The sequence below is a fragment of the Alligator mississippiensis genome, chromosome 2 (genome assembly GCF_030867095.1).
Source record: "Alligator mississippiensis isolate rAllMis1 chromosome 2, rAllMis1, whole genome shotgun sequence".
Lineage (NCBI taxonomy): Eukaryota > Metazoa > Chordata > Crocodylia > Alligatoridae > Alligator > Alligator mississippiensis.
In genome coordinates this window covers 291962877-291989122 of record NC_081825.1, presented here as the reverse complement: position 1 = coordinate 291989122, position 26246 = coordinate 291962877, and the positions used below count along the sequence as shown (strand labels likewise).

General features: G+C 44.4%; 1 long non-coding RNA gene across 1 annotated transcript; it reads left to right on the top strand.

The window, feature by feature from the left end:
- Positions 1–354: 354 nt before the first annotated feature.
- Positions 355–23883, top strand: LOC109281257 (uncharacterized). The gene is made up of 3 exons (XR_002087848.2): positions 355–824; positions 18842–18940; positions 23461–23883. It is a non-coding gene; the product is annotated as an uncharacterized LOC109281257 (long non-coding RNA).
- The last annotated feature ends 2363 nt before the right edge of the window (positions 23884–26246 follow it).

The window sequence follows — 26246 nt, the reverse complement described above, 5'->3', positions numbered from 1 at the left end:
GCGTGAGGGTGAGGGCGGAGCCGAGCTCGGGGAGGCTCCGTGGGATTGGTCGTCAAAGGCGAGGGCGGCCAATCCGAGCTGGGCGCGCAGCCAATGAGCGCCGCGGGCTTCATCCGTGGGCATGTGGCGAGCTGGGTGGAACGGGGAGAGGGGGGAGGGTGAGTGCTCCTGTTGCCCAAACAGAAGCCAGCGCTTCACCTGCCGAGGTCCTGGTTTTCTCTGATTAAATAAAACTCCCCAATTTGGGGATTAACTAAAATCCATATATATAGTGGTGTTTCATTTTGATCATGGAAAAATAGATTATATATATATATATATATATATATATATAGTTTATATATATGGTATACATTAATTTTTTGTTATATATATATAAACTGTGTATTAGTGGTGTTCAACTTAAGCATGGGAAAATGTGAATTTTGGTTTAACCTGAAAATTGGGGATTTTTTTTTTTTTTTTTAAATCAGAGGAAACCAGGATCCCTGCCGCATCTCGCAGCTCCTCAGGCAGCTGAGTGCTCCCAAACCCACAGGCACTGGCTGCGCCACGCCGGCTGCGGGAGCCTTGGAAGCAGCCCTGCCGTGTCCCGCTGCAGACAGCCTTGCCCTGATTACAGTTCAAGTGCTTCAGAGGGGAAGGCTGGTGCAGGCAGGCTTGTGAGCAAGGGCCGAGAGCTAGACGGCCTAGCTTGACTTCAATGAACTTTTGGGTGTTCACCTGAGATCAAGCCACCTGTTTGCAGTCCTCCAGTATCCCAGGAGGCACTGCTCCCAGGTGGGCTAGCTATCATCCAGCCCTGGACTGACACCTGGAAAAAGGTAGGTGGTGATGGGGTGAGTAGGGAGGGAAGGAACAGGGGCAAAGGAGAGTGAGAGGAAGGGCAGGATTGCAGGGGGAAGAGGGGAGTGGGTGGATAACAGACTTCCAAGCTCCTGCCCCCTCTGTCACACAAATCATTCTCCTGCCCCCAAATTGCCCCTTCTGCCCACCCATTGGCCCCTCCGCTGCTCTGCCACCCCAATCAACCCGAGAGTGGCAGAGGTACCAATGGAGGGGTTCCCCTACCCTGCCTTCACCTGGGGCCCTGCAGATCATGCTGCCCCTGCAAGCCCTGATCCAGGCCCTGCAACTGAAGGGGAAGCATGGTGAAAGCATATGAGGGGGGCAAGGAGGTGCCAGGCTGCTGCAAGGCCCAGTAGGGGCTGGGTATGTGTGTACTCCCAGGGTGTACAGGCTGCAGGGAGCCCAGGAGCAGGCAAGGAAGGAGAATATCCCTCTGCTGTTGCTCTCAAGCTCACGGGGGTGGCAGGGGAGTGATGCCAGGGTGGAGGGGCCAATCAGGAGGTGGGAGGGGCAACTGCAGGGTGGAGGGAGGAATCCCAGAGCTGATGGGGGGCAATGGGGCAATTGAAAGGGCGATCCAAGCAGCATGGGGGCCCCTCCCACCTCTCTTTCTTGGCCTACGCTGTAGCTAGGGAGAAAGCCCATGAGCAGGCATAGAGTATGCTTGAAGCCCCTAGCCATGCTTCTGCTAGCCAGCCCTCTAGCAACAGGTCTGAGCAGTGCTCAGGAGAGGGGGTATTAGCCCTAAGTGTGTGACTGATCATTAACACAAATTACCCTTAATGCAGACTAACGTTCCTTAGAATTAACACCTGCTCAGGCCTTCCTTGGGGCTCGAACTTTCATCAAACTTCCTCCATGAGATCTTTGACACCCTTGGCAATGAATTAGGATGCTGGCTGTGATTGAAACTATGAATTATGAAACGGTGTCTAAAACCACTCGTGTAAGAGCTCGCAAGGTTAGAACCCATGAGTAAATCTAGGATTTTGAAAAGGGAGGTGCTGATTGCATGGGCATCATCACATATAACACAACACAAATTGTTTTCTATTTAAAACAAACCTAGAAACTTTAGTAATATGATAGCAGCCTAGTGCTATATTATTCAGTTTAAAATCAAAGCAAAAACAAACACAACCTTATTGGAATGTCCATTAATTTGCTATATCATATATTATTTATAAAACAGCAAATTAGCAAAAAATAATCAAAAGATGTTGTTTCTTTAGTCCTGTTGTCATCAGAATTAAGTGTACATCTTTTAAAAAAACTAATGTGCTTTCACCATTGTAACCTGCCTCCATCCAGACTGTCATTCAGGAGCTTTGTTGAAACACATAAGCAAATACTGTGGAGTGAGACAAACAGAAATCTTTTTTTATTTTCTTTTATTTTTTTGGTCCCTGCACCACTTTTAAAAAGTCTTCCAGGGTATGTAGGTGATATCTAAGGGCCTTGTTACACATTAATATTGGATAGCTCCTGGATCTTTTAACCCGTGGATCGCTTGCCTGTTAACACATTTAAGTGGGTTTAAGCACTTGTTATAGGAGCTCAAAGTTATACCACTCCAGGGCAGGATTATCTCCTGATCTGCACAACCCAGCACCTGTTTCATTAAGGTGTGGCCACTCCCCACAGATGTGCCACTCAAGTTGAAGATGTGCCTGCAAACTAGCACTAAGTGGAAGTGGATCAACATTTGTTAACATGTAACAAAGGCCCTGTCACATTTCCTTTAGTCCTGCATTAAAGGTTTGAATCAGTAATGATGAACCAAATGACCCAATATTTAGCTTCTCTGGGCATTTTACATGTGCTCTGGGACACGATACCAGGCACTAATTAGCAAGCCACGCTAATTAAATGTGCCTGCGTGTCACGTGTATCAGCATTCCAGTGTGTCCTCACGCTGAAAAAATGGCAGCAGGGCGCTTTAAACTAAAGCTCATTGAAGATGTTTTATTTCAAAGTGCCCCACCACCATTTTTTCAGTGCGGAGACACGTGGGGACACTGATGCACGTGACGTGGAAGGCTGCCAGAGCGCGTCAATTTCTGTGCTCCAGCAGACTCGATTAATCAAGTCTGCTCCAATGCACTGGATTTCCTATGAAAATTAACATAGGTAGCCTGTTCCAATGCTTGATTAACCTCAAGGTCCTGCCATGCATGCAAATTCAAGCTGGCTAGAAACCAGCTATAAAGTTGTTACCTGTTTTCAGGCACTTACTTTGTAGTTGGTTGGCCCTTTTTATAGCAGGATGGACACTTTTATGGCATGATAATTACTTTGCGTATGTGGCCAGTTTAACTTTATTGCATGATTAACCAGTTAAATGTGTAATATATGTAATGTATGGTAGCAGCCTCATAGTCAGAAAGTTCTTCCTATTCTCCAACCCGAATTTCCTCCACTTCAGCTTGAAGCTATTGCTCCTAGTTCTGTCCTCTACGACCACAGAGAAAAATCTATCTTCAACTTTTTTTAAATTTAGTTATTTGAAGACTTATCAAATCTCCCTTAATTTTCTTTTCTCCAGACTAAATAATCCTAGTTCTTTCATCATCTCATAAATCATATATCCCAGGCCTCCAATCATTCTTGTAAGTCTCTGTTGGACTCTTTCCACTCTGTCCACATCTTTCTTAAAGTGTGGGACCCAAAACTGGACACAATGCTCCAGGTGAGGCCAATTGTTAGTCATCTTCTATCTGAAGGCAAGATAAATAGCACCCTCAACTTCTGCTGAAGTCAAGAGCAGCTGTAGGTGTTTTGTATCTTACAGTAAAGAGTCATGAGAATGGTTGGCAGGCCTCAGTACAATACAAAGGAGATTTTTAAAATTATATTAAGAACAAAAGAAATCATAGAAGTGCTTCAGGCCCATTACTCTCTGGAGGTGGTAAAATCATTAGCAATAATGCAGGGGAAAATAATGTTCAGTAAATAGTTCTGTTTTGCATTTGGAAAACATACAGAATGATTGTATCACATAGGGATGATGACCTATTTTCCAGTTCATTTGTAATCAAGGAGGATATTAAATAATATCTACCAGGAATAAACATTTTAAATCAACAGGCCCAGTTAATTTGCACCAAAGTGTTTTAGAGTCACTTACTTATGAGATCTCTGGAGAGCAGACATTGATTTTTAATAAATCTTAGAATGCCAGCGACTTCAGAAAACAGTATGAGATAACTGATACCACTGCCTGTCAAGCTAATGTTGTCTTATCAGTTCTTTTCACTTCCCTGTCCTGCTGCCCCAATTCCTCTGTTTATATGTCCATATAAATAAGAATAAGCATACTTATATGGTGCTACATTTCAAAATGAACAAGCACGATGACCTTTAGACAAGTTTCTGGAGAAAATAATGAAAAGGCTGATACGGGATTCAATTATTAAAGAATTAAAGGTTAAAACTGTTACCCAGTAATCATGGTTTTGTGGTAAATGGGTAACTTCATTTCATTTTCTGAAGAGGTGATAATTTTGGTGGATGACAGTATCTGCACAGATATAATAGATTTCCAGAAGGTGTTTTTTCTTAATGCAGCATGGCATTCTGACTAAAGTAGCTCTATACAATAGTGATAAAAATTAAGAACTAGCTAAATGTTAAATCTCAAGGTCAGTCTATAAGGAAAATGAGTGAAGTTCTTGTTAGTGATCAATATCACTATATCAGTGGGGGTCAATATTAGGTTTGATGCTCTTCAACACCTTAATCAGTGGTCTGAAAGTAAATCTAACATTTCCTGTTATAAAATCTGCAGATGACACAAATTGGCAAAGTAGTAAATTGAGACAGGGATATAACACTTGACAGTATAATCTGAATCAGTCTGTAATTCTGGCCCATTCAAATAAAGTGTGTTTAAATACAACTGAATGTAAAGTTACATACCAAAGAACAAGGAACACAGACTACCTGGTGACTTGGAAGAGTTTTTAGGGTTTTAGCAGATGGGCAACTCAACATGAGTTCCCAGTGCGATGCTGTGGCTTGAATGTATAAACAGGATAGGAGGAAGGTAATTTTCCTTTTGATTATGGTACTGATGAGAGTGATATTAGAATACTGCATACAGTTCTAGTATTCACATTATGAAAGGAAGTTGGAAACTTGGAAAAGGATGCAGAAAAGTGCTACAGAAATTATGGGCAAGAGAAAATGCCTTACCGTAAAATATTTAAAAGCTCAATCCATTTAACTTACCTCTGGACTGTCCAGCATCCTGCCCTAACTTACCTAAAAGAATACCTTCCTGGGGAGAAATACTGGGTACTAAAGGGCTCCTTAATCTTGTGGAGAAGGGTATGGCAAGAACCAGGGGCTGAAATATGAAACCCAGACATTCAAATTGGAAGACACAGGTTTTTACTCAGGGGGGAATTAACAGACCAAACTCCAAAAATGGATTCTTCATGTCTTGAAGTCTTTAAATGAGAACTGGATAATACATAATCATGAAGCAGTAGTCATCATACTGGAAATAGGCTTTGATGAATAAGGTTTTGAATTAACAGAGCCCCAGAAAGTACCAAAATGAACCACCGTTGGAGAAGGCACTGGTGCTCAGAGAGGGGGAGAATTCCTATTGTTTCCACCTTCTCTTTGAAGAGTGTGGTGGCATCTCTTTTGCTGCTAATCCTGCAAGTTTCTTTACACTCCTTACATTTAAAGATTTCTATTTCACTGGCTCCTTGGCAGGGAGTCAAGGAGAGGAGATGCAGGAATATTCACACACCTTTCCTCTCCTTTGCATGTTTGCACAGAGCCAGGCACAAGCTGTCTTAAAACGTAGAAGATGCTTCAGGGTGTTAATTAACCGGATGATGAATTCTGGGAGGAAGTACAAGTCATTATATAATATGCTCTATAGCTAAATGCAAAAAAATCCACCTAACATTTTAATTGCAAAGGATACTTTGAGAGTTGTCTTTATAATATATACTTGATGAGCCATTAAAAAAAAGCAGGAAGTGTGTAAACTTTTAGCTTTGTTTGCAGTCTATTTAAGTTCACTTTAAGCCATTAGTATCCAAAGTTATGAGGTCATTTAAGTACAGTTAAAACATTTAGTACAGTACAAAGCATTTTAGTACAGTTAAATTGAGATGTCTGTTAGATTACTTATAGCTGTTTATTTCAATAGATTTTTCTACTTTGGACTCTTGTTCTACATACAGCTATATCTGAAAAACCATTAAATGACTGAAGCTCATTTACTGAGCAGAGTACCTCCTGGATGCTCTGGATCTCCATTGGCTGCCTAATGATTTCTGGGCACCAGTTACGGTTTTGGTTATGACCTATTAAAGCCCTAACTTGCTTGCAAATGGCCCACCTGAGAGACTTTTTCCCCTGCTCTGCTATTATCCCACAGCTGGATCTGCCTCGTAATAGAACGGACTGGAAGGCAGACGGCAGGGTATGCACAGTGCGGGCTCCAGGACTAAAACTTGTTCTTCCCCCTGGTCTGAATAGCTTGAATTTGGTGACCTTTTATGCACGCTGCAAAATACCTCTGTTTGATAAAGTATATTTCCCATGCTGATAAAGTGGTGTCTATAGATACCTGCCTCACTGAATTCCTATTGAAATATTCCTTTCAGGCTCCTGGGGTTTTATTTTGTTATTAATATTAGCAGGCCTGCAGTCTTTGATAGGCATCCTTTTGAAATTAATTTAAATCTAAATGAAAAAAATAATTGTGACAGCACAGAAATGTTGGGCATTGAGAAGCCAGACATGTGTCTGTATTTAGTAAGAGGGGAAAAAAGGTGGGAAGGTGGGATTATGTAACATTCATAGTACAGACGTAGTACAATAGGTTGTTTTGCTTTGATACATCCTGTTCCAATGTGAACTGATAAGAAATCTAAGGGAAAGTGCACATCATTGTGAGGGTAGTAAGAGTCTGCTTAATGATTTATGGTTCAATTATGCTATGTTCTGTCATTGCTGAACCCTGCACATTGCTTTCTTAGTAAGCACTTTGAGGTATTAAAATTCAGCTTATCTCTCTATAGGAATGTCACTGCTAATGAGTTCCACTGATTATTTCTGCAGGAATTTACAGTAATTCAGCTAAATGCATTTAATGAACCTGTGTAACACTTCATTTAGATAAGGTCCCACAGCCATCTTACACTCCAGGAAAAAAATGAAAAAGTAGGTTTGAAACACTGAAGCCTGCTGTTTATCCATTTGTTACTGATATCCTCATTGCAGACACGAACTTTACCTACTAAAATATTGACCTCACAAGCCTGCTACAATCTCTAGAATGTTAATCTTTTATATAATATACTTATTTTTATAACAGTGCTTATAGGTTAATATTAAATAATAGGTTTTTATTTCTATGAGTGGCAAGGGTGTTTGTGGGTGATACCATTTACTAGACCAACTATATAGTTGGGAGGAACACAGGTTTTCCTCAGGTGTCTTTTTTCTTTCTCATATTTGTTTGCACTTATTGAATTTTTCTTAAATTACTGGTGTTCTGTAGATTTGCTAGGTTTTTCAGTCAAGGCAACATTGTTCACATACTACTAAAATCCTGTAGTATGCTCGCATGAGTAGGATAGTTCACCGGATATATCAGAAATCTAACTTGTTGTTCAAGCAAGTGTGAGAGCTGATGTACCAAATAATATGAATGTGATGACCTCCAATTAACAAAACCAAAAGCATAATGCTTGTTATAATGGTGAATACTTTGCATTCAGAATTAGAATATTCTAAAGGCTTGTCATTTTTTCAGAGGTTGTCATCTGCATGTGGTTTTGGACATGTAAATACTTTGAATGGCTAGCTAGTTATATGCAGATAAGACACTAATTATTATTTTTGCTGTAACCAACACATGAAGAAAAAGGAGAAAAAGAAGAAAAAGCAACTCATGAGAATAAAGGATCTACACTAGAAACGTTTTTTCTATAAAGTCACTGCATGAATCCTGCTTTTATCTTTTCCTTCTGTTATGGACCTACAGCCACATGCAAAGCCATAGCGCATCAACAGTAAACACCTTTTTCAATCATAATTCCTGTGAGCAGAGGAGGAAAGGTGATAAATTATAAAGAGGATCTCAATTATGTTTAAAATAATAGTTTAATTCCCTCTTTTGAATATATAGATCAAGTACTTATGTTTCCCCGATAACTATCTGAATGCCTCAGAAGCCTTAGAACATCTTTGTTGGGGAGGGAAGCTCTATTATTCCCATTTTATGGGCAGAGAATTGAGAGATCCAGACTTACTAAGGGCTTGTCTATACCTGGGCAGCAGCTGGTCTCTGGGAGGACAGGCGTAAGTTTGCCCTGCTCAGCTGAATCTGCTGACACACTCCAAACCTGAAAATTCACCAGCGAGGTTGCTCTGGGCTCATCCCCAGTGTCCCTGCTCTTGAGTCCTGACAGTGAGAACTCAAAAGCAGGCACCCATGATGAGCCTTATTGGTGAACTTCCAGCTCTGAAGCACATCAGTGGAGCTGAGTGATCATGGCACGGTGAACCCTGTGCTCCCTGGGACATGCCATCTTTGTGAAGTCATCCAGGAATTTTATGGAGGAGTCCTGTGTCCCTGTAGTGTAAGACAGTGAGGCAGGCTGTTATAAGGAATTGGCTTTAACTTGCATAAGACTGTAGTCAGATCCTGACTAAGCTTGCTTCTAGCATGTTTCCCAACAAATTGCTCTGATGTGGTCGAGCACACCAAGATTATGAAATGGAGGTGATTCATGTTTGAGGGAGAGTCAACCTGAAAACATAGGTTTTATGCTGGTGCTGGTGATGGTATGAGTGATGTTTGTTATGTACTGTAGCACTGTACAAACCAACAGGGTTCTCATTTTACAGACCACAGATTGAAAACCACTGGCCTAGCATAACAGGGCCCCATAATATATTTCTATTGTGACAATGATACTGGTAAAGAAATTCTTCTGAAAAAAAATTCCTGTTGGAGTATCATTCATCCATTATTCTGAGGGAAAATGTTATGTGTATAGTAGATCTGTAATGCTTTAAAGAAGGTTGGCTGTGAGCTCAGGTCACTGAAGAAGATGGCCATAAAAGGATTCATCAGCTAAGTGCTTTTACTGAGCTCAGCTTTGCAATGTGCTATTACAGTGTTTAAAATGATATGCCACTGCTGAAAAGACTTTTTAAAAATCAGCTAAGGGAGACAAAGAACAGCTCAAGGAGGGCTGCGGTTGTGGGCAGAGCTTTATCTTAGGTTACCTTTCTCTGGCTCCCTTCGTTCTTTTCTTGCTTGTTTCCCTGTAGGCTGAAGGTGCATGCTTTAATGTGGTTTTTTTCCCGATTGCTGGCCTGTGTCTTTGCACTGTACTACTTTTTTCTATATACCTTTATTTTGTTAGCTTTGGCTCTTTTTTTCCCCCTTCTCTTTTGTGCATGCCGTTTCAGGTTCTGTGGCTAGTATAGTTCTGGTCTTGGCATGGGTAGCCTTACTGGCAGAGCTTCAGCAGCCTGCCACAAGGTTTACAAAAGTTTAATTGCCACTGATGAATCCTGCCTGCATTGATGGGGTTCTCGGGTTGCAGCCATATGGTGATAGTAAGGGATACATTATTATCTTTCATTGTATTTCTCCACATTTATAAAAAGCAGTAGTAGACCTGATCTGCCAGGTGCCAACAAGTTCAGTCAATCTTGCAGATCTTCCTCTAAAGCAAATTAACTATGGTTTGAGCTCCCACCCACAACTGTGCTCCTATTTTTGGCTCTGGGAAATTAAAAATATAACCTTCCTCATCACCTTCATGGGTGCCCATAAGCACTCAGCAGCCCTGTGAGAACAGTAGGAACACAAAACTCTTTTTAACTGGGAAAAGGGAAAATGAAAGAAACCTGAAAACTCCACGTATTTATGTACAGGAAAATGAGCTCATCCTCACGGTTCCAAATAATTTTTCTGCTTATTGAGTCCAGATTTCCCATCCCATGACACATTCTACCCATCCAAAAATTGACTCATAGGACCTGCGGGACTCCATAGTAAGATTCCTAAATCTCTAAATGAAGCAAATTGTAGGAAGTGAGGGGCAAGAGGCAGATCAGTTTAAATATGCCCTGCCTAAATACTCTTCCCCTTAGCACAGGGCTGGGCAACATACAGCCAATGGCCCAGTTTCGACCCACCAAAGGATCTTACCTGACCTGCAGCAGGTCCTTTGCCCTCCCACCCCACCCCCCAAGCCTAGGCACAGGAGGTGGCCTGGGCTGTGGCGCATGTGGCTGGTCCCACTCTTCCCGGGCACACAGTGGGGGATGGGGCCATGGGTGGATGGGGATCAGCACCTGGGAGCAGGAAAGGCAGGCAGGACCAGGGCTAGGGGCCAGGATTGCAGGGCAGTGACAGCACAGGGCCAGGGCAGAGCTGTGATCCACTCCCTGCAAGATGAAGTGTGACCGGCCTGACCTGGGAGGGGGGCAGGGTACATGCCTGTGACCTGGACCTCCTGTCCTGCTGCCCCCACTTGCATGCAGGGGCAGCCCCAGTACAATGTAGCTGTGGAATGGCTTGGCCCACTAGCACAAGGTGATCCTGATGGATTGTGCCCTGCCCTGCTCTGCTGAGCTGTGCTGCTCTGCAGCCAGACTGTACTGGGGCTGTCCATGTACACCTGTGCTGGGGTGGGGGCAATGCGGGCCAGGTCACAAGCGTGCACTCCTCCCCTCTCCCAAGTCAAGTAGGTCATGATCTGTTGTGCAGGGAGTGGACTGTGGATGTGCCCCAGCCCTGGCCCTGGGCTGTCATTGCCCACCAGGTGCATGCTCCCAAACGAAGTGCTGTGGAATCAGCTCTGCAAATTCAGTTTTGCAGTCCTGTTCATTCCTACCCTGATTAACATTCATTTTACATGGGACACTGAATCTCCGGGTGGGGAGCTGAAAGTAAAATGCAGCCCACTAACAGACTCATGGCTCTGCAGGACAGAGCTCCTACGCTGTAGAACAGAACCCTTCCCCCTTTCCTCCACCAAGTGTGGATTTTGTTAATAAACCAAAGTCCACAACACATAAAGTCAGGGTGACCCACTTGTTCCAGGACATACCCTGCATAGTACTTATGCTTTAGATGAGTACAGCTGTAATCATCTAATCCAATTCATCTGATCAAGGCATAAATAAATTCCAATTAAAGCAATAAAGCTGAGTGGAGGCAGTTATAGGTATGTTATATTATAATTTAGCTAAATGAGGCTAGCGATAGCTGGCTTATTTCCTTTCCTCTTACAGAGGGAGTAGAGCTCTCCGGTCTCAAAGTTCCCAAACCCTGGAGTTGACACTGCCTAATGTCATATGTATATATAGGGTGACCATAAGGAAATCCGTGACATCCGGGACACTTACCCTACCCTCTGCCCCCCAAGGCGGCAGTGCCACTGCAGACAGAGGAGGAGGCAGAGCAATATGGTGCACCAGGCAGGCAAGCAGGCAGCAGCAGAACCTGACTTTCTGGCACATTGTGCTGCTCCACTTCCCTGCCAGACTGTGCCCTATGCCTGGGACACTCGTTTTAATCTTCACCAACCATCTGGGACTGGCCTACAAAATCCAGGACTGTCATGGCCAAACCAGGTTGTATGGTCACCTTATATATTATATCAAAAGATCTCATGGCACCCTATGTATTATATATAGAACATGTTAAAAAATGGCAGAGGGAAAAGGCAAACAGTATAGCCATGACTAACAGTGCTGCTTCAAGGATGAATTTAATAAGAATACCTGGGAAGCTGTCCTCATTGAAATCCATGGCAAAAATCTCAGTCATGTTAAGTGGAACAAGCATTTCATCCCTAGTGCTTGATATCTGTAGCGGTGTACAGGATTTTTAGCCCTCCAAACTGAGCCAAGACATATCACATGCACCAAACTGTTACTTATCCACTGTCAGCACAAATGTTTGTGCTTCTGGCTTTCATCATTATTATTACATAATTATATGTAATTATATATTCACAGAAGACTTCCAAGGTTGGGGCTGCACTACCTCCTTGAGAAATTTATTCCAGGTTCTGGTCACCCTTACTGTAAAGAAGTTCTTCCTTACATCTAACCTGAAACCATCCTCTAACAAACCATTCTCTTATACTCCTCCCTAGTTGTTTGTCCAAGTTCATTATACAATGATGATGATGAAAATTGATTATGGGATTTTCCATGGAGCAGTTAGTAAAAATATTTAGGGATGTTCTTTCATACCTAAGCAAAACTAGTTTGAAGAAGGTTATTCTATAATACAAAGTGAGCTTTCTTTCTTGATGTGATTTAAGTCACTTGTAAATCAGAACAATGTCGTTTCTGTGTGTTGGAACTTTTTGAACCGTTTGTGACAAACCCTGAAACCAGAGGAGGTAACAAACTCCAAAACTCAGAACAGATTCAGTGAAATGTTGATTAAGTTTCATGACTATTTCTGTGAATCTGAAGCCAATTATCAGCAAATTAATTCCATGTTCTGAGAGAATCTGGTCTAATTAAGATGAATTGGATTAAAACTTTACAACGTGACTTTCAAAGATTTTCATCTTAAATTAATGTTTCACTTAGTGGTTTCAGCTGCACATTATGTACCTAAGAAGAAGTTCATTCTGTAAACGCAAATCTGTTTTTACCTGCATGGGTACATATGTATACAAATATTCCAAGACCATTTTTAAAGAACCTTTAACGTTTGATCCACGCTATTTAACTGATATCAGTGAATTTTTGAATCACTGAATTGAATCTGAAGCACACTGAATCTGAAGTGAAATACTTGGTTTCTGAGAAAAATAGGTTCTGATTCTGAGGACTTAGTTGTGCGTTCAATTTTATGCATTCTGCGTAGTTCCTTTGAAGTCAACACGTAGAGCTGAATCCTATTTCACCTTTAGGTGCTTAAGTGGCACTTGCATGTGGCAGAACCTGATGGCCCAGGTATGTACATGAAATGAGGGAAGAGGGCTTTTTCCCTTTTTCAGCCCAGTATCCCAGTGGGGAAATCATTCCCCTAGGAATCATGAGACCCTGGTTCTAGGCCCCCCTCATCCAAGGGGAGTTTAAACGTGCATTGCCTGTTTTCTAACCAAGAGTTGTAACCATTAGACTATGCAATCAGCATTGCCCAGAGTGCTCTCCAGCGCTTCTTTTGCTTAACCAATGAACTTTAGATGCAAAATGCAGAAAAACTATTAGGGGTTAGGGCCAGAACCCAAGGCCCTGTTCATCCTGCTTCTTCTGTGACCAAAGGGTTGGGACTTATACAGCATTACACATGTACCCAGGTGATTTTATTCCACCTATGCAGTCAGAGTGCTGCCTTCTGATCCCAGGTGTAGCTTCATAGATGCCAGGCTGCGCCTAAGTGCCAACACCTGCAGTTATGCAGCTTGGTAAGTGCCACTTCAGTGCATAAAGGGAAAGTAGGATTTAACCCTTAATGTCAAAAGTCAAACAGATGTGTGAACTTTTGCTGGATCAGAAGTTTGTTTGTACTGTGTTTTTGGGAGAGTCCAGGTGATAGAATTAAAGCAGTCCCATTTGGTTATAGATTTTTAGCTGCTCTGGTAGCCTACTGAATGAGCTGACAGAGGCAATAGAAATTATGTTGAAATGGAAGGAAAGGTGTAGGGTAGAGAGGGTAAGCAGCCCTGGTTCCCTATGAAGATGATAGAAGTTAGGAGTGTCTTATACCTCTGAAAACCATTGTGCTTCATCACTAGCAAGGGTAAATCCTGGCAGTCCTCGTTGCATCACAGCTTCCCCACCAACAAAAGGGGAGTAAGGATATGGAGTTCCTTTTATAATGCTCTGAGATCAACTGTTAAAAAGTGTTACATAAGGAATAGGTAAACTTCACTGCTGAATATTTTTATGTATGCCTTCAAGCATGAATCTTTCACAGCCACGTTGTAAAACCAGTGTTGTTGCGACTTGTACCTTCTTCACTTCTTCATATCTGATTACTCATATCTCTTAATAGCATCTTGAACCTCCACAACTATAATTTACTGTAGTTTAAAAGTTACATGTGGAAAATGTGGGACTATCAGTTGCTTACAGTGCAAAAAGTGTTAAGCCAAACTCACCTATTTTTCTTTTTAGCTTTTAGCAATAGAGTAAAAGTTATGAATCCTCCCTCTACCACCCCATCTGTCAGCTCAGCAATATGTCAAGACTGAATGAAATCTTATTACTTCTTTTTGTTACTATAGTCCAGAATTCACCAGTATTTGGCCACATCTCTTTGGCATAGATTTCCAGAGCCCCTTTCCCAGTTACTAGCCAGGCCCAGAGCTGCTTATCTTCCATGATTAGAAGAGATTTGATACGCTCCGTTGGGCATAATCAAAGGGTCTATGCCCCCCCACGAACTATTAAGATCAGAAAATTTGTGTTTTGCATGAATACATAATAGAGGCATAGAACCAAAGTAGAGGGTCATTCTGATAAATAGTGATCCTGGTTTTCTCTGATTAAAAAAAAAATCCCTAGTTTTTGGATTTTAAAAAGTAACCCAAAATCCACATTTTCCTGTGATTAAAATGAAACACCACTAATATATAGATAGATTTTAATCATGGAAAAATGTGGATTTTGGGGACTTTTTAATCTGAAAATTGGGGAGGGGCGGGGGGCGGTATCAGAAAAAAACAGGATCGCTGCTGATAATCACAGGAGATTTACACAAGATTGTGTTTCTGTAAACAAATGTATTAGAAATATTGGACGGTATGATGCAGAGGGCAACAAAGTGACTGTGAGCTCACTGAGGATATTACTTGGGTGTTAAAGCACTATGCAGAATTGGTCCATATGTTTTCCTCCCCAGGGCCCTGAAGGCAAAGGTGGGGTTATGGAGGAGGAGAAGGATGGTGTTTTGTTTAAAAAGAAAATGTTCTATCTGAAGTGCAAAGTCAAAAGAAAAGTACAAAGTTTGATTTAAAAAGAAATTACCATAGAAACAATTTACAGACCTTGAGAATGGAATGATAAGGCAGGTTAGGAAATGTTTAGCTAAAAGATGTCTCTGAAAAGTCATGAAGTACATTTTTAATGAGTAGCTGGGATAAGGATTATGCAGAGATTAGGGAAGGGTACGCTTGTGGAGATAGTACAGTCTGAGTGACTGCTAAATGATCAGAAGTTATTCCGGACCTCACTGACAGTCCACTGCCTTTCATCTTGTGAAGTTATACGTCGCAGAGCTAAGTTAGCGTGAAATGCTACTAGGAAAGAGGGAAAGTATTTTGCATTCACTTTGGAAAGGCAGAAATAACTATGCCAGGAGCAACTATGTTTTGCTTTTATTATAACGTGGCACAGTGCAGTTTTACTGAACTCTGGTGAATTTATACCAGTGATTCTCAACCAGAATTGCAGGGCACCTTGGGGTACCACAAAGTCCTTTGAAGGGTGCCACAGGAAGTATGAGAAGATAAGCAAGGTATGAGGACATAAAGAAATTTGGGCAGGCTTAGGTTCTTCCTGTTTAGCCGCTCCCTCACCCTCACCGCTTCTCTGCATGGAGGTAAACACTATCATAAATCAATTCATTTTCTAAACGGGACTTTTGTTCATTTCACAGAAGTCATGGAGGAGTGCTTAGATAAATGTTGTTATATTCTCCCAGGATTCAACGGATACCCTAGGAACCCGGGAGTGCAGCCCATTTAAAAGCAATCAGTGAATACTGGGTGGTATTCTCATGGGTAGAGTCATGTCTAGATCTTCAATTGCTGTAAATCTGCACTTGGCCCAGAAGAATAATGATTTATGCAAAATAGAGATGTAGCTCCAGGAGTTCAGCCTTTTAACAGCAAACTATTGAGATGAGGCTGACATTTTTGCTGATTCTAGAAGTGGGAACAAACTTTTAAACAGCTGATCAAGTCCAGCCACTGTTCTCTTGGCTGTGTGTCAGGGCCAAAACCTTTCACCTCTTTCACCAGTAAATGACTGGCTTGCCCCTTCCTCTTAAGCCCTGCCTAATGCAAGTGAAGTTTGTGGCATGTTAGGAGGTTGTGAAATTGGGGCCTAAATTAGAACTCCATCTATTGCTATATTCAGCTTGCAAAAATACTCTTAGCAAGTACCAAATTGATTTTTTTTTCTGTAGGTCTCTAAGGCTAAGTAAAGACAGTCAAAAATCCCAAGGCCGAATCGATTCAGTCTTCGCAGGCTAGTCTAAGCTGTGTAGATTGAACCGATAAGCAAGTAAATATACATTCACATTTGATTCTGGGAATGCAGCCAATGCATGCAGTGACTCAGGCCAGAAGTTGGGGAGTGCTAGAGCACACCTCCCTGCTGGGCTGGAGCAGACAGCTTGGCCTAAGGCTAGCCCACCCACCCTGTGAGGGGGGAGGGGGGTTGCAGGGGAGGTACAAAGCATCTTGGGACGCTGGGAACTGTGAGTTAACTTGAATCTGGAGGGGATCTGGGATACAAGTTCAGTAAACCAATTTAACCTAAATCAGTTAAGTCTGATACCACCTCCATCCAGGTTTATCTTAAACCAGTTTTGGCCATTTTGAAAGTGGTTCATGTGTACTGAATTTCTGTTGTATTACAGATTTGAACTGGTTTCTGAGCACTTATACTGGTGTAATTTCTATCCCTATTCTTAATGCACACGTAAGGAGGAGGCTCTACTTTTTCAACCAATCCCATTTCCTACACCTAAAACAAAAGAAGGGGCAAAATGTATGAAAACAAAAATATGTCAAGCAAGTGAATGATGAATCCTAAATTCATCTGCAAGGCCTTTAAAATCTCCACTACCATGTTTTTGTCCAAAACTCATTTCTGCAGTGCTTTCTACAAGAAACTGGGTAGTTGACATCACCATGCTTGAGGAGCAACTGGGGTGTGTTTTTTTGTTCTGTTTATATTTACTTATTGTTAACACAGCTTTGCCCCTGTTCCTTCAGCCTCTATGCATCCTAAGTATGCACATTTTGCACCAGGTGCTGCTGTTGTACAAGAATGCATGCGGTTAAAATAATAAATGAATAATCAGAGAGAGGGGTCTAAAGACATTGCTTCAAAAGGTTTCACTATATAATTGTGGAAGAATTCAAGAATTCATGTCTCATATCAATATCTTAGTGGCTTCATACCAGAGTAATTTTCAAACATTTTTTTCTGTAGATTTAAGAGTAATTGATTTTAGAATTACAGCACCTAAAGTAACTTTGGAGAAGGTGATATAAAGAATTACAGCATGTAGAAAAGCCACCTAGTGGTACAAGAGAGTTATACTAGGCAGGAACATACATATACATATCAGGAAGGCTTTTGCACTTGTAGTTCCTGCCTGATGGTATTGCGACATAAGGTTGTGCTAACATGAGTTTGGGATGGTTACTTTACTAACGAGCAAAAACGTCACAAATAAATTAAGTCGCCGATTCCAAATAAACACCATAAAACCTTTACACTGAACTATTGTTTACTTTACCTTAGCTACATAAATTACAAAATACCTTGTAAAAGTATTTCAGAGCATTACAAATAACATTATTGGGACTTTTATCTTGTGTCCCTCCTCCTGTGCCATAAATCCAATTGTACAGGGCTCTGAAGGACAGTAAACTGATGCATATAAAACACCTACAATAACATATAAAGACCTAGGCCAAGGCAGGGTGACACATAGTAGACTAACTTGTTCAGAGGCATAAGTCTTCATAGGCTACACTGCAGCCTACTTTGTCAGACACTATAAGTGGCTAATTACCTCTCCTTTTTTTTTTTATAAACCTGAGTATGTCACAACTTTTAAGTGTTGTAACTCACACACTAGCCACGTTAAGGATGAGTACAGTTCCAAGTTAAATCTCATCTCTCCTTCATTTCATTATCTAATTTTAGGGAATAAATTCTAAATTTGGGAGGAGATAGGGCTCAAGGGAGTTATAACAAGAGCATAATGCTAATACTGTTCAGCCAGTGATGAGGAGTCAGGAGGAAATGAGAAATAGTTACAGACAGTTATACAAAGGCCAGGACGAAAGGTGTATCTTATTTAAGCACATCTGTGATGGTGATATCTGGCCCATGGGTCAGTTTCCCACTTAGGGTTAACACTCCCTTGTCATTGGATTTCTTGTCTGCCATGCCTTGATGGAATTATTGAAGACTAGAGGAGAGTCTGCCCTCTGAAAACTTCCTTTCAGCTGTTCTTTTCCCAGTGTTTATACTCTATAGTCCATTGGCTCCTCACCTGTCCTGAGGTGCATCTTGTCCAGAGCTCTTCCACCCCTACACCTTGGTACATCACCCACTTGGATGACGCTTCCAATAATCACAGTCCAATAGCAAGGGCTAGATCCATTCACCTCTCCACGTTCACTCTGCAGGTCTCGGGCAGGATCTGTTTCTATTCAGGCTTAACTTGTCCCATTCATAAACATAAAGTCAACACGAATTACAAACTAAAGGAAAGAGTCTTGAGCATGCCAAATCATCCTTCCCATACACAGTCAGTTTATGTTGGGCTCTCTTACCCTTTAGAGAGTCATTCATTAGTTTGCTTAACTCATAGCCTATTTGGCTTCCTCACTGCAGCTTCATACACCGATCCCCAGGGCGATCAGCTGTTCCCTGGGTGTTCAGACTTCCTGATAATTATGAACCGTCTTCCCTCCAAATGGCCAACTGTCTCATCAATCAGCCTTCTTGCAGGGCTAATTCCTTCCCCACATCTCATATCACTCAGTCCTTTGCCTCCCAGTCCTGGCTCTTAGCGATGCCTCCTAGCTCTGCCATGGCAGCTCTTCAGGCTGTGGTCTCCAACCCAATTAAGGCTTGAGTCATTTCCTCCTGTCTCCCTGGCTGTAGGCTGACAGGACTGTAATTGCCCTCTGTAGGGCTAATTATTTGCCTCTTAGGGCAATCATTTCTTACTCACATTCTCTCTGCTTCTAACTTGCTATCTTCCTTTCCAACACAGGAATCACAGCAGTTGTCAGCAGCAGCGGCAAACGAAGCATCCTTCTCCCAGCAGCTGCAATCTTCCATCTCCCTCTCTCAGATGGCCTGCCGGCACTAGGTAAGTCTCCTGGTTCTTCACCCCCTTTCCAAGGGATTCCCCTCTCCAGTACTTTATAGGCTTTTCCTCCTCTGGGTGGCCTGGAACTCCTGGGGTCTTCTGGGATTCTTCTTTTCCCCCACTGGGCTGGGAAATGCTAGCTTTAAAAAGACTGTGCCTGTGGCAGTGACTCTTCCACCAGACTTCTGGGCCTGGCTCATCCATGGGGGCGAGCATGGGGGAGCGGGCTGGTGAAAGTTGGCTTTCTGCTACAACACCAATTATTAAACCTGGGACTTCTCAGGACTAATAGAAAAGTAATGTGGTCTTGCCTATATGATACAGAACTTTCAAAGTACAGGGTGAAAGATATAACCTACATATCAGCTGATTTTCAGAAAATTCAAGTCTTTACTATGGTGTGTTAACAACCACATTTTCTTTCCACATTCAGTAACTGAGATTGCAAAATTTGATTTGTGCATAAGCAAATGTGGTTTTAGTGTGTTTGTGTATACAAATACCCAAATTGTATAGGCAGTTAGACTAATCACTCATGTAAACTAGGTTCCTGATTACACAAAAGCACATGAATGCACACCAGGCCTCAGCTTTCTGATAATCAGCCCTTGAATGGAATAAGTGTTCAGAACTTGTGACCTCGTATGCTAAATAAATCACTACATGCATTTATGAAAGTGTTGACAGTAAGTACTAATGCCAAACTACAAGAAACACACAAAGTAAAATAATCAAATATAAAATGTTCAGCTTGCATAGACAAAAATAAAAAGTCATGATGTGCATGAGACAGATTGGGGGACAGGTCAGGTCCTAAAGTCAGTCTCACTCTTTCACAGCTAAAAGGAACAGGCAAAGAAACTTTCCAAATGCACTCATCCAGTATGACCTGACAGGGGAAGATACATATGATAGACTTCTGGTTCTGCTCTGTAATGCTTTATGAATAATGTAGTTTGGTTTGGTTATAAGGGTAATAATATGGAAGATAAGAGAGTTTGCTTTGACAGGTGTAGATCATGTGTTTAATAACAGCTTAGCAAAGCATCTTTCCCTTGTGAAAAATGTCTAATGTCATTTTTCTTATGGGGTGAGCCACTGTGAAATTATGAAATGAAGGTGATTCATTTTCAAGGGAGTGCCATCCTGACAAGAGATGCTCTACCTCATAAGGAGAAATGGAAATCCCTTATGTTTAGTTCATGTTTCTAGAGTGGAAAAGATCCGATGGTTTGGGGAGGGTGTCCATGCTCACTTATGAGTACTGTTTGGTTTCAAGAACAATATTTGTAATTGTCACCGTCGCTGTGAATTAGAACATCCATGGTGTTGTAGCAGGAACCTGCCAAGCAGTAGGGAAGATATGTCTGAAAAGCTGTGACAGCCATTTAAGACTATCCAACCTCACTGCATACCTGGCTCTCCCCTGGTGGAAGAATAGGGTTATATCAGGTACAGCCATTAACTTTGAATGGACTTCCTTCACAGAAACCTACAGGAAGAGAAGAAAGAGGGCTGAAGCTCTCCCCATTTTACAGGTTAAACACAAGGCAAGGAGTACAACAATCCCTTCACTTGGCAATGTTCCCAAGGTGGGGGAAGAGTCTGCTTTGAAAAGTTGTGCTTTCCAGATAGAGGAGGCCACTCCATCACCAAAATGGAATGGCTAGAAGGAGCAGGGGAAGGAGAAGAAACTTGTATCTGGAGCCACAGAGGAGTAGGGCTGGAAGGGACCTCCAGAGGTCATCTGGTCCAGCCCCCTGCCTGAGGCAGGATCATCCTAGGCTTAGGGAGTGACGTGAGATGCACGGGTGAAAGCCCATCGCGCCCTTGCACCCCGAAGCCCCCCAGCAACCCCCAACAGCCACAAAGCACCCCCGCCGACCCCCAGCACAGATGGAGGAAAGCGGGGCCCATGGCGGGAGGGGACTAGTGCAGTTCAGCTGCAGGGAGGCAGCTGAGAGGAGCTGAGGAGGGTCTTGCCCTGCCCCAGCTCCTACTTCGCCCAACCCCGCAGGGAGAGAGTAGGAGAGGGGGAGAAGGTACTCACTGGTCCCTTTCTGGTGGGGCAGGGTCCCCCAAATCCTGGGAAGGCTCCCCCTTGCGTGGGAGCAGCACAGTGCCAGCGGCAGGCCAACTGCGCATGCACATAGTTTAACAGGGCCCACCAAAGGGAAAAAAAACCTCAATTGGGCTTAGGGAGCAGAGTGAGACACATGGGTGAAAGCCCGTTGCGCCCCCATGCCCTGAAGCCCCCCAGCAACCCCCAACAGCCATGGAGCATCCCTGCTGACCCCCAGCACAGCTGGAGGTAAGCGGGGCCCGTGGTGGGAGGGGACTAGTGCAGTTCTGCTACGGGGAGGCAGCTGAGAGGAGCCAAGGAGGGTCTCGTCCCACCCCAGCTCCTACTTCGCTCAACCCCCCAGGGACCTGTACAACCAGAGCCTCGTGAACAGGCGGTGCAAACAGGTGCACTTCTGGGCCCAGCGCATGAGTTAGCATGGGAGTTTGCACAGGAGGGTGAGCGGGAAGGCCCGAGGGCCTGCCAGTGAGCCCTAGGGAAGCCAGTCCCATCAGTAGCTGGACTACCAGCAGCACGATGTGGATGGGCACATGCTGCACCCCGAGGGTCCCTTCGGAGTCTGCAGCCTCCGCCTCTGGCACCTCAGAGGTGTCCACCCAGACGGACCCCATGGCTCTGGGCTCCACGCAGATGGAGCCTCTGGCTCTTGGCTGCGGGGGCTGCCTGGCACGTTTCCAGGCTTATAGGACCAGGAGCATGGCCACCTCCCCTTGTGAGGTTTGCTCCACTTTGGAGTCTCTGGGGCGCCAGATAGAGGAGCTCCAGGCCGCAGTCCAGAGACTGCGTGCCATCAGGGATCATGAGCGGGAGCTTAACTCCTACTGCCAGGCCCTTCACTCCCTGGAGGCAGAGGGTAGACCCAGGTCACCACCTTCCAGGACAAGGGAGGACTCGGGGATCTCCCATACTGTCCAGCCAGGGGGTTGGACCAAGGTGGTCAATGGCCCCAAGGCCTGCTGCACCAAGGTCCCCTCCCCTCTGGGGATTTGCAACAGGTACAAATCTCTTTCAGCCCCAACAGAGCCTGCAGAGCTGCCAGCTCCTGCAGGCAAGGGAGGATCACCCACCCTAACTCTCCCAAAGACAAAACATAGAGTGGTCTTCGTGGGAGACTCCCTCTTGAGGGGGACTGAGGGGGCAATCTGCCTCCCGAACCCCCTAACCTGGGAGGTCTGCTACTTCCCCAACTGTGGCCTTGGCTACACCACAGTCTGATGGCTGGGAAATTGGCTCCGAGGTCGGACCGAGGGAGTAGTGGTCGATGGCAGCAAATCATTATGGCGCTCCATGACCAGTGGCATCCCCCAAAGCTCTGTCCTTGGACAGGTTCTCTTTAACTTCTGTATCAACGATGTGGACATTGGTGTCAGAAGCGCATTGGCTAAGTTCACTGATGACACTAAACTTTGGGGCATAGCATCCACACCTGAGGACAGGCTAGTGATCCAGGGTGACTTGGATAAACTTAGTAAGTGGGCGGATACAAACGTGATGACGTTCAAGACCAATAAATGTAAGGTACTCCAACTTGGGGGAAAAAACCCCGCAGCATGCTTAGAGGCTTGGCAGTGCTACGCTTGCTAGCATCACTGCTGAAAGAGACTTGGGGGTCATGATTGACCACAAGATGAATGTGAACCACCAATGTGATGTCGCAGCTGGTAAAGCAAACAAAACCCTGGCTTGCATCCATACATGCTTGTCAAGTAAATCTCAGGATGTCATCCTCCTGCTGTACTCGGCCTTGGTGAGGCCGCAGCTGGAGTACTGCATCCAATTCTGGGCTCCAGAATTCAGGAAGGATGTCGAGAAGCTTGAGAGAGTCCATTGGACACCCACGCACATGATCAGAGGGCAAGAGAATAGGTCTTATGAAGAGAGGCTGAGAGCCATGGGACTCTTCAGTCTGGAAAAGCGCAGGCTCAGGGGGGACCTGGTGGCTGCTTATAAGTACATAAGGGGTGTACATCAGGATCTGGGGGAACATCTGCTCACCAGAGCGCCCCAAGGAAAAACAAGGACCGACGGTCATAAACTCCTCCAAGACCGTTCTAGGCTGGACATAAGAAAAAATTTCTTTACTGTCCAACCCCCAGGACCTGGAATAGACTCCCTCCAGAAGTGGTGCAGGCACCTACTCTGGACTCATTCAAGAAAAAATTGGATGTTTATCTTGCTGGGATCCTTTGACCCCAGCTGACTTCCCGCTGCTGGGGCAGGGGGCTGGACTTGATGATCTTCAAGGTCCCTTCCAGCCCTAACGTCTATGAAATCTGTGAAATCCCTATGCTAAACCATCCCATATGACAGCAGAGCAGATGGGTTGCGGGGGGTTGCATTCAAGCATTTGTTGTCCCCCATCCATCTTCAATTCTCTTATACTTTTTAAGAGTTACATATGCATGTGTAACATATGCAGCCTGTGTTTATGTTACAGCCCTTGGGAAGAACATGTCTAAGCAAATGGCTGGGGAGAGCTGATGTTTCCAGGGTGAAATGGACCAAACTGCAGGATCCAGGTGCTGAAGTGTGTCAAAAAGCCCCAGAGCTAGGGACAATGGTCAGTCACTGTTCCGACACAGCAAACTTAGCGGTACATGTGATTCATTGGCTGGATTTCATCACAGGTGGAGATACTAGGAATAGGCTGGGACAATGCACAGATACAAAAATGGCCTGCCACCTTGTACTTACCTAAGGTGAGATTTTCTTTTCTTTTTTTGACTGGAGAGTAAAACATTTGGATTTTTTTTATCATCATCAATTATTGTAGTAAATAGACTTTGTGCCTAGATGGTAAATCTTTATGCCAGTGTTTTAATGAAAGCCTAAATTGCAGCATAAATCACATTATAGGCAACTGAGGCCACATTTGTGTCTAATTTATTATTATACCACCCTCCTATCAAGCTCTTTGCCAGAGAGGATAAGATAGCAAGACCTGCTTCTCTGAGTAGTAATCACATTTCCCCAGAATTAACGCCAGTGCACCCCAGTCAAAGCTCTCACTTTTAGTTGTGGCCTGTGCTTCAGAAAACAGGGGAAAAAACCCAAAACTAGAAGCTTATATAACACATTCATGTGGAGAGAGAGAGAGAGAGAGAGAGAGAGAGAGAGAGTGTGTGTGTGTGTGTGTGTGTGTGTGTGTGTGTGGGAATCCTTCTTGCCCTTTTCAAATGACTGTCAGAAGCCCTAAAGTATGTGTGTCAAACTCACCCTGGGCTCCAGACCAGATCTGCACCATGGGGCTCTTCCTGGGCTGGATCCACAGGGCCAGCAACAGTTGTGATGGGTTGGTGGCCATGGCTGGGGTCCATTGGCTGCAAGGATCTTGGGGCAGTGGCAGGGGTCTGACAGCCACAAGGTAAGCAAGGGCTGCATCTGTACAGCCCTTAGTCTCCTGTCACCAAGATATGTCCATCAGAATCCAAGGGCCTCAAATTCTGCAGCCAGTTACACCCTGTAGCCCTATCTTCAACTTCTGGTAGCCCACCAATAGCCTGGCAGGCTGAATAAAACAGTTCTACAAGCTGGATCCAGCACACAGGCCATACCTTTGACATCCCTGTAGTCAAGAAACAAGTGAGTGCTAAGAGCTGGTGTAGTCCTTTACCCTGCTAAAAACCCTAAACTATTCTGATGCACCTACCTTTCAGGCACTTGGTGCCCTTTTTCTACTTGGCTTTATTAAACACTGAGGTTCTAACATATTTGGGCTGAGTAGCACTCTCATTCACAAATACTGTTATCACAGTAACGGGGTGTGTCTACACAAGATGCTTTTCTGCATTGTGTAGTGTACTGTGCAGTCAGTGCGCATGTCTACATGTGCACACTCTTACTGTGCAATAAAAATTACTACTTGTGAGTAAATTTGCTACCTGCAAATACAAGTAGAAAATTGACTTGCAAGTACAGATTTCCCTCACTTTACGCGGTACGTGCGTTCCTGGAAAAAGGTGCGTAACTCTAATTTGCATAAAGGAAACCCACTTTACAATGTAACAAATAGGGATACTTTCCAAGATCTCGACTGTACTGACCCCCAGACACATTTCTACCACTTTTACAAGACAATTTTGGTACTCACCAACAGCAGATAGTACACACAAGCACAGGGCGGTGGTGAATGTTTAGCGGCAACTGCAGAAACATGTGTCACAGACAACGAGTGAGGAGCACAGATCCACACAGGAGACTATAGTTTGGTGTGTGTAACTCCTACAATGCACTGCACAAAGCAGCTGACTGTGCGCTTCCACCACACCGATGGCATAAAGGTGAATTTACCTTGCATATAACACATTTTTGGTATAAAAAGGGTCACTGCATAAGAGCGAATTCGCACATACAGAACCTGCATAAAGTGAGGGAAACCTGTAGTTACTGCACAGTAACGCACGTGTAAATGCCACCCAGGAGCAGATTTGCTCCTGGTCAGCCCTGTCGCTAGGGGACCAGCCTGAGACTAGCCCCAGGGCTTAGGGTCTGGGAGCCTCTCCTACCCCAGGGCTGGGCCAGCTCTATGGCAGCCCCAGCTTCAGGGCCTTAAAAGCTTGCAGGCATTTTGAGCCCTGGGGCACAGGTGCAGGGAGCCTGAGGCCACTCTAGATGCCTGTGTCCCCCTGGGCAGGCCACAGGCTAGCTGCACCAGCCTGCCTGAACCCTGGCACCACTGCCTGGCGCCACAATGCTGAGTGGCTGCCAGGCCCATGCCGTCCAGGCCTGCAGGATGCTCCTGGCTCCTTCCAGGCCTGTCAGCTTCCAGGCCCAGCTGCCCGCAGCCCACACCCAGCAGCCTGCCTGGAGCCTGCAAGTGCTGTGGGGCATTGCTTCGCCACGTGGCTGCCACTCCCACACTGCAGCCCCACGCTGGGCACTTAATGCAGCTGCCCAGGGCTGGCAGCACAGGGACAGCCGCACAGAGGCCCAGAGAGCCAGCATGGAAGCCCTGATGGCCTTATCCTTCCCCACACCCATGCCTGCCACCCAGGGCCCCAGCTGGTCTATAGAGGAGGCTGCTGACCTAGTGGCACTGTGGGATGAGACAGAGGTGCAGAGCCAGTTTGCATGGGGTGGATGCGCCCATGCTCATGAGTATGAGGGGCTGTCAGGCCTAATGTAGGAGCATGGGTGCTATTCGTCGAGCTGGCAGTGCTGCATAAAGGTCAAGGCCTCGTGGGCACAGTGGGTTTCCATCTCTGACCATGACCATTGGTTGGG